Source organism: Podarcis tiliguerta (assembly GCF_965153285.1).
Source record: "Podarcis tiliguerta genome assembly, chromosome: 6".
Classification (NCBI taxonomy): Eukaryota; Metazoa; Chordata; class Lepidosauria; order Squamata; family Lacertidae; genus Podarcis; species Podarcis tiliguerta.
The window spans coordinates 13,298,239-13,309,015 of record NC_139539.1 but is presented as its reverse complement, the minus strand read 5'-3'; the positions used below and the strand labels follow the sequence as shown (position 1 = coordinate 13,309,015).

At 44.4% G+C, this 10,777-nt stretch overlaps 1 long non-coding RNA gene across 1 annotated transcript; it reads right to left on the bottom strand.

The window, feature by feature from the left end:
• Positions 1 to 522: 522 nt before the first annotated feature.
• LOC310680733 lies at positions 523 to 1,101 on the bottom strand. Its single transcript, XR_014512878.1, has 2 exons — positions 763 to 1,101; positions 523 to 639 (listed from the first exon to the last, which is right to left on the bottom strand). It is a non-coding gene; the product is annotated as an uncharacterized lncRNA (long non-coding RNA).
• Between the last annotated feature and the right edge of the window lie 9,676 nt (positions 1,102 to 10,777).

Here is a 10,777-nt window from a genome sequence, read left to right as displayed (position 1 = left end):
GTGCTTTTACAAGAAGATACACTCCCTTTAAGAGAGGGCCAGAGCTTAATGGTAGAGTAATATGCTTTGCAGGGATGTGGGTGGCGCTGTGGGTTAAACCACAGAGCCTAGGACTTGCCAATCAGAAGGTTGGCGGTTCAGATCCCTGCGACGGGTGAGCTCCCGTTGCTCGGTCCCTGCTCCTGCCCACCTAGCAGTTCGAAAGCACGTCAAAGTGCAAGTAGATAAATAGGTACCACTCTGGCAGGAAGGTAAACGGCATTTCCATGCGCTGCTCTGGTTCACCACAAGACCTGGAAGCTATACGCCGGTTCCCTCGGCCAGTAAAGCGAGATGAGCGCCGCAACCCCAGAGTCAGCCACGACTAGACCTAATGGTCAGGGGTCCCTTTACCTTTGCATGCATCTCCAGACACTTCCAATTAAAAGGGTACCAGGACTGAGAAAGGCCTCCACTTGATGCCGCAGCTTCGTTGCAAAAAACCCAAACACCAAATATCTCTACTTACTTGCACATCATTCCTTTTTGATTCTCACTATTTTCACGTTCGCTCCCGCCGTTTTCTCTGCCTCCGCTTTAAACTGCGGTTTCAGCGCTGCTCTCACGGCCTGGGCGCAGATCTGGGAATAGCGGATGTAGCTGGAAGGAGAGAGCAAGAGACGCGCAAAAGTCAACGCAAACATGGAGTCGAAAACACCGCACAGCCGCCCGGAGCCACCAGATGAGGAAAGAGGAGGCCCGGCTCGCCTCAGCCAACCCTACCTGAGCCCTGCCTGCCTCCAGTAGGACACCATGTCTGCCCAGCGGATGGACCGTGACCCGCTCGCTTGCTCCGCTTCAGGCCGCAAGGTCGGCAACCGCACAAGCTCTAAACCAGGCCGGCCTTGGTCTGACCCGGAAGAAGCTGAAGACCCGGAAGCGGAAAAGCCAGTCGGACCAATCGCACGCCATCCCCCCGAGCCCGTCCGCCAACCGAAGGCAAGTGCTCGCATCACGCCCCGCCCCCCTACACCTCCACCCGTTCGATCCTCGTCTATTTCCAGTGAGGAGGAAGCGCCCAATCAGAGCACGGGGCGCCGGGACGTCGGGCGCTCCCATTGGTTGCGTGGCGGCGCCGTGAGGGTTCCGCACTTTCGCAGCTGGGCAGGTGGATCGGCTGCAGCTGTTCGTTGCTCTACACGGCGGGTCCGTCGCGAGATTCAACAGGCTTCCTGGCACACAATAAGATCAGGGCTCTTGGGCTGCTGGCGCGGGAGGCAGATAACACAGCGCTGTGGAAGCTGCACCTGTTGGTCCTCCTCCCTCCGCTTGCTGGGATGTGTGGCATGAGGAGGAAATCTTTCTTTCCCTTGTTTAAGGTTACCAGGTGTCACTGTTTCCCGGGGACAGTCCCTGGATTTACAAATCAGTCCCCATACAAAATCCATGGGAGTTGAAAAATGTCCCTGGATTATAGCTGTCAACGTTTCCCTTTTTAAAAAGGGAAATTCCCTTATAATAGGATTCCTCGCAAGAAAAGGGAAAAGTTGACAGCAATGCCCTGGATTCATTGAAAAAAATCTGGTAACCTTACCCTTGTGGGCATCTCATAGGCGTCTGGCTGGCCAATTCTGAGAAAAGGCCTTTGGCCTGATCCGGCAGAGATCTCCTGTTCACCATATACGCTGAACGTCCACTGGGTTGCAGATTTACTACGCAGCAGGGATTCTCAGATGGTTGCTAGAAAGCCTCCTCCCTCAGAGGGCGGTGGTTGTTGCCAATGGAGAGCGCGTTGATTTGGAGATTGAGGGCAACTCTATTTTAAAAGTAGATGGTCTTGCATCTGGAGTCAGAGGTACAACTGAGCACTTCCTCTAGCGGCAGCATCCATTTCAACCTTGTATTAATAAATAAAAAAATGGTCCAGTAGCACTTTAGAGACCAACTAAGTTTGTTCTGGGTATAAGCTTTTGTGAACAAACTCAGTTGGTCTCTAAGGTGCTACTGGACAATGTTTTAACTTATTTCAACTGCATCAGACCAACACGGCTACCTGCCTGAATCTAGAACCCTGTACAGTATTAACTTTGTGATGGTCCTAGTGTGATGGATGCAGTGATGTAAAGGACCTGGAGAAAGCCTTCTTTCTCCTCCTGCCACACACATCCCGCAGGCATAGGCTAACTCCGGCCCTCTAGATGTTTGGGACTACAATTCCCATCATCCCTAGCTAACAGGACCAGTGGCCAGGGATGATGGGAATTGTAGTCCCAAACATCTGGAGGGCCAGAGTTTGCTTATGCCTGATTAAAGGCCTTCACATCTCTAGGGGTTTGCATGTGCTGTGGTGAAATCTGAAACAGCTGAAGGTTTTCTTTTACTACATCATGCTTTTGTTTAAAGAGCCATATCTCTGATCCATTTCATAGAACTGGAAGTGACCCCCAAGCAAATCTAGTGCAGGAATATGCAGCTGGCCCATGTGGGGATTGAACCCGTGACCTTGGCATTATCAGCACCATACTAACCAACTGAGCTAATGTGTTTTCTGCAGCTTCTGTTCGCATTGTATGTGTTTACTTCAGCAAACACTGGTGTAACAGCAGCAAACATGACTGTCACATAAATTGTGGTGGATTTGAGTGATCTGTAGATGGGAGCATGGAGTTTTCCTAAGGCATGCCTTTGTCTATATCAGTGCCCTGTTTACTTCTTGTTTGCTATCAAATCCTTACCTTCTCTTTCAGCCCTACCTGTGGGTAAATGTTCAAAAGTGTCATTAAAAGCTGTACAAACAAGCATAATTTAAAAGCCAAGCTGTGTTTTTTATGAGGCATATGTGGTACAGAATATTGAAACATTTTTCCCAACTCATAAAAGTATTGTACACATTGTTTTTCAGGGTCACACAAGACTTCAGATTCAGAGCCTCAGAAGCAGTCAGTTAGTTGTATCATCACGACACATTCAGTCAACAACATTCAGTTATATTTCATAAGTCAGAGAGAATCTTTTAAAACAGGACTTGTGAGAGAAAAGACGAAGGAAGTGGAGTCCTGAAGATAATATTGCAGTGTGGAGTGCTTTTGTTGAGGGTTCTCGCCATTCTCCATTTCATTCCCAGTTTCCTTTTTTTCTAACAGTCTGCCAGTATTCTGTGCCCAAACAGCACGCTAAGATGGTGTACACACCATGCATTTAAATCACATTACTCTCCACAAAGAATCCTGGGAATTGTAGTTTGTTAAGGCTACTGGGAATTGTCTATGTGAGGGGTAAATGATAATTTCCAGGATTTTTTGGGGTTTTAAATGTACTTTGAATGTATGGCGTCTACACAGCCTATATCATCATCATTGGGTAGTTTTAGGTTTGCCCTTCCATTTGGGGATTTCCCCTGCTCCCCATTTGGCAATTTATGGGGTGGAGGGGGAGTGCATGTGCCTAAATTTAGCTACATTAAAACCTTGAATTTCCTCAATGGCCAGCTCCCACTTAAATCCTTAGAACATTGAATAATAGCTTTGGAACATTGAAAAATAGGCCACATATGTACAATACATTTAAAATTTTAAGCACTGTTATACCGCTATAACAGTCAAGACTTCCCTTAATGAATCCTGAGAACTGTAGTTTGTTAAGGTGTTGAGAGTTGTTAGGAGACATCTGTTACTCTCACAGAGTGCCTTTCTTTCCAGACACACTGTTCCATTTCCACTTCCACCCAGATGGTTTTTTCCCTCCCTGCTGCCCCAGTCATTCAGCATTTCTTCAACATTGAGTCCTCATTCAGCTGATTGGGACGCTTCTTTCCCCCAATTCATTTTTTACATCCCAATATCTTTTGTATGCTTGCCAACCTCAGGAGTCTGCTGATACCCTGTCTTATACATGGTTGGTGTGGTTTTGGCTGCACTTGCACGAGCACTCAAAGGCTTGACTTGGAATCAGAGGGAACTGCATCCGGCATTGTTTAAAAAAACAGGACAATGATTCCTGAAAAGATGGTCTATTATAGTTTAACTCATTCCACTGGTTAACTCCAAGTGATTGTGATACTTCAGAAAATAAATAGGGGTTCCATTGTGTTTTTCAAGTTGCAATCCTTTACATGTCTAGTCAGAAGTAAGGCTCACTGGATGCAATAGGTCTTACTCCTGGGTAATTGTGTATAGGATTACAGCCTCAAATTGTACAAGATGAAAAGGAAGCATGAGGTTGAGAACCTTAACATTAACAATAGCCACAAGGAAACCAAACTGTAAGTAGGTACTGTAATCGCATAAGGTGCCTATATCAAGGCACCTTCATACATTTGTACAAACTGTTGTTTAGGGTTGTCAACCTTTTTAAAGGGATCCTGTGCCTTAAGGTATTAAAATTCAGATGTTGAATTTTCTCCTCCCCTAAGGTCAGGGAAGACACAGGAGCCTTGCCATAAAAAGTTGGCGGCCCTGTTATTAATTCTTCCCCATTTCAGTGTACATTTTGTAGTTCTGAAGTTTTCCCGGAGATGAAACGCTTGAAATAATGTTGTCCTTGTTCAGAAAATGTGGACGTGGAAATAAATAATTATACTACAAATCCCCAAACATCAAGCAAACAATCTGTGGAGCTCTGCATCATAAATATTAGAGAGGGTAAACTGGAGTTGATGGTAAGCTGAGATTATTGCAGCAACCGAAAGTTGTAGACGAAGGGTGGCTGGACAAATCCAAAGGGAGATTGGATCGCTGCTGCTCAGCTGAAGATGTGAAGTTTGAAATCTCCAATGATACAGAGGAGGTGCAGTAAGGAGTGTCTTCAACAAAAATATTGGAAGTGTCCAGAGATGTTGGAAAGACAAAATCAGAAGCATCTAAGGAACTAGAAGATGATGAATCAGAGGAGTACTGAGATGTTAACGTGTTGATGTTAGTTAGGTCTAATGAACCAGAAGAGGATGAAGAGGAAAGATCAGAAATATCCAGAGAGGGAGAAGAAAATACATAATGGAGATCCGAGTCTGAGAATGCGTGGCTAGAGAGATCCAGGGAGGCTGGTGATGTGGGAAGGTCCAGCGATGCAGAAGAAGAAAAACTGGATAGGTCTACGGAGACTGTAGAGCTCAGACTAGAAAAGTGTGGTGAGTCGGAAGAGGTGAGGCTGGAAATGTCCAACGATATTGAAGAGCTTCGACTAGAGCGCTCCCAGGAACCTGAGGATGCAACGCTGGAGAGGTCCAGAGAAAGAGATGAGATACTGGAGGAGTCCAGAGGGGGTGAAGAACAGGGACTCGAGAGCTCTGGAGAAGACAAGGAGGCACAAACAGAGAGGCCCAGGGAGGATGAAGCAGTATCACTTGAGCAATCCCAAGACTCTCTCGAGCTAGGGCTGGAGAGGTCGAGGGAATCTGAAAAGACAATTTTGGATGCAAATTCCAAGGAGGCCAAGGACTCAAGGCCGGATTGGTCCAGGGAGGCAGAACAGACAAAAGCAGACTGATCCAGGGGGGCAGGAGGTCCAACTTACAGAACAAGATAAATCCACAAGATTATTTGGTAGTCCAAAGACATTCAGTGTAGTTTCAGCCTTGTCCTTGTTTGAGAACTTTTCTTTAGCTAGGAAAACATTAAACAAGAACAATTATTTATTTATTTTTTAATTCTTACTATTATTGAAGTGGATACATCCTATTTCTCCTACTGTTTAAACAGGGGGGAAATGGAATTATTACATTGGGGTATGATAGAAACATAATAACAAATAAATAAATATACAGTCATACCTCGAGTTACAGACGCTTCAGGTTGCATGTTTTCGGGTTACAGACGCGCCCCAAACCTGGATGTAGCGGAACTGGTTACTTCTGGGTTTCGGCACTCGCGCATGCGCAGAGACACAAAATCGCGCTTTGCGCATGTGCAGCACTACGGGTTGCGAACGTGCCTCCCGCACAGATCATGTTCGCAACCCAAGCGTCCACTCTACATATTTCAAGGAATACTGTAATTTATTAAAATGGTCGAACAGTTGCAGGTTGGGAAATTGAGTAATATTTCTCACTCAGTCTTATATCCAGAGTCTAGAACAGGCATAGGCAAACTCGGCCCTCCAGATGTTTTGGGACTACAACTCCCACCATCCCTAGCTAACAGGACCAGCGATCAGGGATGATGAAGAAGAAGAAGAGTTTGGATTTGATATCCCGCCTTTCACTCCCTTTAAGGAGTCTCAAAGCGGCTAACATTCTCCTTTCCCTTCCTCCCCCACAACAAACACTCTGTGAGGTGAGTGGGATTGAGAGACTTCAAAGAAGTGTGACTGGCCCAAGGTCACCCAGCAGCTGCATGTGGAGGAGTGGAGACGCGAACCCGGTTCCCCAGATTGCAAGACTACCGCTCTTAACCACTACACCACACTGGATGATGGGAATTGTAGTCTCAAAACATCTGGAGGGCCGAGTTTGCATATGCCTGTTCTAGAAGGGCAGTGCTCTGATAAATAAATGTTTTTATTGATTATTTCATTCTTTTATTCCTTTGGTAAACCACTTTTAAGGTCCCCCCCCCCCACAATCAAGTTGTAGAAAGATTTTATGAAATAAAAATCAATAAATAAAGTGTATTGTGAACTGCCCTGTGATCTTTGGATGAAGGGTGGTATACAAATTTAATGAATTAATAACAACAACCATCATCCACCCTTTAAAACTGCCTGCAAAAAGCACTTTCCACATATGTTTGCTTTTTGAGGAGGAGCCTTGCTCTCCCCAAACATCTCTCTTGGGTACCCATTGTACAGCAGAGGATTCTGGGAGATATTCTATTGCACAGACTCAGCACATGCAAAGTGAAGTACAGTAAATCCTACTGGGCCTCACATTACCCCATGTGAACTGAGAGAGTGTCGTCTGTTTTAAACACACACAGTATTCCCCTGCAGTTATTCATTGCAGGGAAAGATTGGGAGTGGTGGTCAGTCTGTCTTTCAGGGAAGCATATCTTTCTGTAAAGATCTTTAAAGATTCCCCCCACCCCCTTGCAATCAATTGGTAAATAAATGCTATGAAAAGTAAGAAGCTGCTATTACTAAGCTTCTCATTGAACGAATAACTCCTGATAAAAACTGTTGAGAAACTATAAGCTTCCCAGGAACGAAGAGAAGAGAGTTAATATATTTTACTGCAATAAGGCACAGGATAAACTATGCCATTTTAAAACCACTTTAAAGGTGGATTTCTTTATCTGTGTGGTTCAGCAGAAAGGTAGGTCTGAGAGGGCAACACTGCATACTCTAAGGTGACATTTCTTGTCCTGGGATGTCACCGTTGCATTGTCCTGGCACAGCTCGTGCCCAGATGTATTTATAATAGATTTAGCATAATCACCATGGACTGAACTCCCACTGAGGTCACTCTTTATACTCAGACAGGTGCCTGCTATCCTTCTGTCGCTGGTTAAGAGTTGCCTTCCATCCCTTGATGCCTTGAGAACTGTAAGGATTTAGCTTTTGTGTGTTAAAATAGTTTTGCAGTCACAACAGCAAAAGTCAAGCCATATCATATGATGGCAAAAGCTTTGCAATTATTTCTGTTTGAGCATATAACAACAATCCTGGCTGCTAATCAGTTTCCAGGTCCAATTCAAAGTGCTGGTTTTGACCTGTAAAGCCTTCAATGGCTCAGGACTGCAATACCTCAAGGTTCACCATTCTCCATACAAACCGACCTGGACCTTGCAATCATCATCTTGCAATCATGCCCTTCTTCTAGTGCCCCCACTGTGAAAAGTCTGGAGGGTGGCAACAGGAGAGCAAGCCTTTTTTGCAATGACTCCCCTCTTGTGGAATGCTCTCCCCAGAGAAACTCACCTAGCACCATTGTCACATGTTTTAAGGCCTCCAGGTATAGGGTGTTATATAAATTCAATAAATAATAATGATAATAGGCACCAGGAAAATACATTTCTCTGCTCTCAGGACTTTGGCTAATTAACAATCCTTTTAAATTGTGTGTGTTGGGGGTATAGGTTTAATTTTCTTCTTCTTTACTATGTTACATTTTTTTTGTTTTTATATTGTAAACTACCCTATGATTCTCAGATGAAGGGTGGTATATAAATTTATTAAATAATAATAATGATAACTTATATTTTGGAAGCAACTTAGTATATTAGGTGCCTACTATTGTTCCATCCAATTGCCTGTAATTTACACACCTTCTACCCAATATTCTTTAGAGATGTCTAGCATTGAACCCAAGACATTCAGCGTTGCAAAGACTGTGAAACTACCGGTATTTCTCTGACCTCTTGTCAAATGTAGGACAGCAGATAAAAGATAAAAGGAACACAATACAAAAGAAGCACTTAAACTGTACACTGTGATGTTGCATTTATCATAAGTGATGCATGCCAATGAATTTTTTTATCCGTTTCTAGAACACACAATCCAGTAAAAGTCAAAAGGCATTTAAGACCCCATTAACTTAAGTGGAAGAGATTTATGAATGGATCACGGCTCTAATACTGACAGCAACCTGAAAGAGTACAAATGGCAAACCATCTTTGCAAGGGCTTTTCCTTCCTGGTGAGAAATAACCTTGGAACGGCTGTTGGAAAGTCGCCACCTTGCTCACGTGCTTAGTAAGATAGAAGAGCGAGCATCGCCCACCAAACGCATCACTTATTATATACATACTACACTAGCTGGTAAATAATTACAGTAATCAGACACATCACCAAATCTCAGCTCTAACAAGGTGAATATTCCATTGGCTCTTTTCATCCAATTGTCTCAAAGCAGCACATCTGCACAGCTATCTGCTGAAAAATTGCATGCTGTGAAGAAGCATGGGATGCAACTGCAGCCATTAATACAAAGCATATATCGAGGTTTAAGAATAGTACATACCTTGGATAGCTGTGGATTTGCTTGCTTTCCCCTCTAAGGCAAGCCATATTCAGCTGGGCTGCTAAAGCTCTTCTGTACTTCTTCCCACTTAATGACCCTAATCTTTCCGCAGCTCCTGGAGTGGAAATTGTTGCATGCTGATTTAAATACAGGTCATCGCCTAGCAAATCTCTAAAGGCTTCAGGACAGCACTCAGCATGGAGCAGTGGTAGAATACTCATTGAAATCAGCTGGAATAAGCACTCTGGCATCTTCTGTTACACAGAGCAATACTTTTGAGGCTTAAATACATGTAAAATGCAGTTCATAAACGTCCTGCAAACCTTATGAACTCAGCTTCCCAATGCCAGGCTGTCATTTTGCCAGACCAGGATGTTAGTTCTCCACAGAAGCATTAAATTGGGGCAGGCAGTACTGCAAATTAGGACACCGACAGCAGTGGAAGCTTGTATTATTTATTAATTATCATCATTTAGTATTACTATTAAGAACATTTGCACACCACTCTTTGCAGAGTGGCTTACATAATTAAAACAAGACAATCCTTGCCTGCAGGTTTACGATCTAGAAGGCATGACTCAAAAGAAGTGAAGGGAAGAGGGGAAAATGCAAACCCAGCAACCAATTTGAGCTGGAAACAGTTCAGGGTCCCCCTTGCAGTGCTTACTTAGTAGGTAAAGGCAAGTGGCTCTGTCATTTCTGCTGGCATAGACTGAACAGGATGCATTGTATACATTTCAGAAAATCACTAGAGCCCTGAAGCATTGGAAGTTGATTGCACTTGTTTGGAGCTTACAGCAGAAAATAAATTGCCAAGTATTGCTAGGAACCACCTGCTTGGGAGAAATCTCGGATAACTGCCTCTTTCCCCATCCAATAATGCATTATTGCTCCTCGCTCTATAGCTAAGTGGATTCCTCTCTTCATCACCTGGTCCTATGTTTTCCATCCCAGCCTGTGACATCTTAATCTTTTCTTCCTGCTCCCACTTTACCTTTTAAAATTAACTGTGTATCTAGGAATGTTGTAGGGCAAGTAGAGTCCCTAATACAGAGATGATTGGGTGTTGCTCTCATCGTCTTCCGACATCAGCTTTTATTTGGAAGTCATTGTAATGAGGACATTGAATTACTTGATGGAACCCCTTACTCTCAAGTAGGACTGCAAATTGTTGGCCTGGATGCAGAGTCCTGAGGTCACCAGTCATCCAACACCAGATGTAATATCATGAGGCTGTGGTCAGCCGTGCTCGTGTTGGAGCAGAGGTGGAGAACCTGTGCCCCCCCCCCCAAGACGTTGCTGGACTCGAAATCTCATCAGCCTTAGCCAATATGGCCAATGGTTACAGACGATAGGAATCACAGCATAAGAACATCTCAAGGGCCACCACCCCCATCTGTGTGCTAGAGCAAAAGCTTCGTCAGCAATGAATGACAACTCTCTCCTATCACTTTCCATCTGCCATTAGACTGGCCAAGCTTAGCATGGTGCCCTCATTTTTGCAGGTGTGCAAATTTTCTTTTTAAAATAGAAGCCACAAGGGCTTTGATCCAGATCAGGACCATGACACGGGTGAAGGTTCTCTCCCCCCCCCACCTGCAATGAAACTTATGCTAAAGCATAAAGAGAGAATTACCTGTTATCTCTGAGCAACCATCCATGAATTTTCTATTGTATCCAGGTTAACAGGAAGCACAGAAGATGCTTGTGTGGCTGCCAATTCTCCATACAGTCTTGCCCCCTGCCCATTTCGCCCTTCTGTTTCTTTCCAAATTAACCCCTGCCTTACAGAGCATACCTATGTGGCTGCCCCACTGCCATAACATAACATTTTCCTCATGAGACAAGAAGACTGGGACAGGAATTACAGTGATTGCTGATTGCTCTAATGAAATGTACACTTTGG